This window comes from Austrofundulus limnaeus, unplaced genomic scaffold (assembly GCF_001266775.1).
Source record: "Austrofundulus limnaeus strain Quisiro unplaced genomic scaffold, Austrofundulus_limnaeus-1.0 Scaffold338, whole genome shotgun sequence".
Classification (NCBI taxonomy): Eukaryota; Metazoa; Chordata; class Actinopteri; order Cyprinodontiformes; family Rivulidae; genus Austrofundulus; species Austrofundulus limnaeus.
In genome coordinates, this window is record NW_013952740.1 from 316,042 (window position 1) to 318,699 (window position 2,658).

Here is a 2,658-nt window from a genome sequence, read left to right on the forward strand (position 1 = left end):
TGGAGTAGTGATATTAGCCTGTTTGCAAAAAAGTAATCAACAACAAGTAATGATGCATCACAGTGATCATCAATTGGTGGATGAGGGGGGACCTCTCTCACCCCACTGGGGGAGGTTGTTCTGATTTATTAAAGCTGCAGTTTTCAATTTCAAACTTGTATTTAAAAGTCTTAGAATGAGACTTTTTTTCATTTTGACAATAAACAGAATGTTTTTCCGTATGCATTAAAGAATACGTCAGATCTATATTACGAAACTGTGTCTTCGGAACTACGGACTGTACTTTTTTTTCTCATTGAAATACCTACAAAATTTCAAAAAAGCATTACAAGTGGCTAGAACCCATATAATCTATTAATAGAACATATTGAATACAATAGGTCTGAGACCATGTTTCTTAATAGTAAAAGGCTGGAGTGATCCCCACAGCTCGGTGGTGAGTCTAGGCTCAAGTGGAGGAGTAAAACAGTCTGAACTTCTTGTTCAAGGGTGATAGTAGGTTGGATCAATGGATGAAGGTCTGCAGTAATAGGGATGTTGCCATCATGGTGAAAAAGAAAACCAAGGCAAAGCTGTCATTGGTCCATGAGTGGACCTACGGTCATGAGTGATGTATTTTTTTTTCTTTCAGCTGCTCCCTTCTTTTGGTGTTGCCACAGCGAGCTAACTCACATGAAGATTTGGCAATTGTTGTTCCACCTTCCTGACACAACCACTGAGGTACCAAGACCCTTGTGCATCTAGCAGGGGGCTTCCATATGGGAGCTAATGGGAAAATACTGACTATAATTGAATACTAAACTAAATAGTACTAAATATTTCATAGATTTATTATTAGTAATAGTATTACTAATACTATATCCTCTGAAGTATCAGCTATTTGAAATGGTGTCCCAATTTTTAAGTGAATTATTTTATCACTGCCAACTGTGATGTTAAAAAATGCACCAGGGGCTAGAGGGTCTTCTTGTATTTTCTTTATGATTTGAGTTTGGGCTTAAATGAAAACTCTAATTAGCTTTRGATTAATGGTTTGTCAAATACTGTATTTATCAGTGCCTTATCAGCTTTGATATCAGTCAAAGAGAATAGAGGAAGCTAGGCTAATGGCTAGCCAATCAAGGGTCTCATATCACTTTTTAGGCTTAGAAAACAATTCCTTCTTGAAGAAGGACGTACTGGTGTAAAATAATGCTACATTAGCTAATTTTAAAACTCTACTGTCCCGTATAAAGTGTACCATTTGTTTGGTCTGCAATTATTCTCTCATCCAAATTGAAAGTTGACATGACAGTCAAAGGACCCAAGCATGCTCCATTTAAAGACAAATAGTTGACTTATAATCACTCTACGTTTGTTTTCATATGTATGTTTCATAACCCATGAGACACACGGCGCCCTGTTTCTGGGAAACCCTTCTCGTTGCTGTACCCATCGTTGTACAGGTTTCTTCCCGCTAGCCTTTGGCTGATTGATTCTTCTGTGGACATCTGTGTGATCTCCATCCATGAGGTTTTATTCATTTGATAATTGTCCTCTTCCAGATACAAAAGTTGACTTCTGGAAGAGGGTTGAAGCAAAACATCGCCATTGCTATCTGAGCACTGTTTTCAGCATGAACAAGCACACCCACTAACTTCTGTCCAATCACTGAATAATTTCATACGAGAGAGAAAAAAGTTTGGCCCAGAGAGTTGTGACTAGAAGGGGCGGGGCGACACGAAGCTGAGAACAAAATAACGCAATTTTCGTCACCCAACTGTGACACGAGCTGTTTTCATGCACCAAAATTGATTGGATTGAAATGCATTCAGATTAAATAATCCAATACACCTTTTTGCACCTTCCTGACGAAACCACTGAGGTACCAAGAACCCTTGTGTATCTAGCAGGGGACTGCCATCTAAGGGACCTAGTGGGAAAATACTGACTACAATAGAATAATAACATTCGTGCCCATMTTRWTTRTATGGGCACAAAATTAAATAATCCAATCATGACRAGCGTTTACATGCACCAGGYTTTTATTCAGAGTAGAAGTACTGACATGCGCAAAATTGTAAATTTTTCCTATAAAAACACTCAACTTCCGTGGTGAACATAAAAAACATCTTCTGAGTGCCCAGAATGGACCTGCACCAGGTTTTAAYAAAAGTAGAGGCGTTCTTACRAGGTGTTCAATAATTTTGCGCTTGTTCAAAGCTTTGAATAGAAATGTTGTATCACTAATCTACYAAATTTGCTTCCTCCACCTGTTGGCATCTTGCCTGGTGGGAATACCTCAGGTTGACAATGGACACAAAGTCGGGTCAGTTTCCCACTACCAGAATAAGTACATGCATGTCATTTGGATTATCGGCATAAAACACTCCTCTCATTTGGATTTTAATTTCATTTCAAGTGAGCTGAATCAGATCCGAACATTCTTATTGGGGAGTTTGATGCATTTTTATTCCGACTGGACGTTTATTATGATTACTTATGTCCATGTAATGTAATGAGAGCAGATTTTACAGGTTCGGAAGAACCATGTGAGTGGGATAATCAGTCTGAATGTACACCAAGCATATTAATTTTCAAAAATAAACTTTTAAGAAATGCTTTTACACGTTTTTCTTATGGTGTCTCTGCTTCTTTCTGTATGTATATATACATACA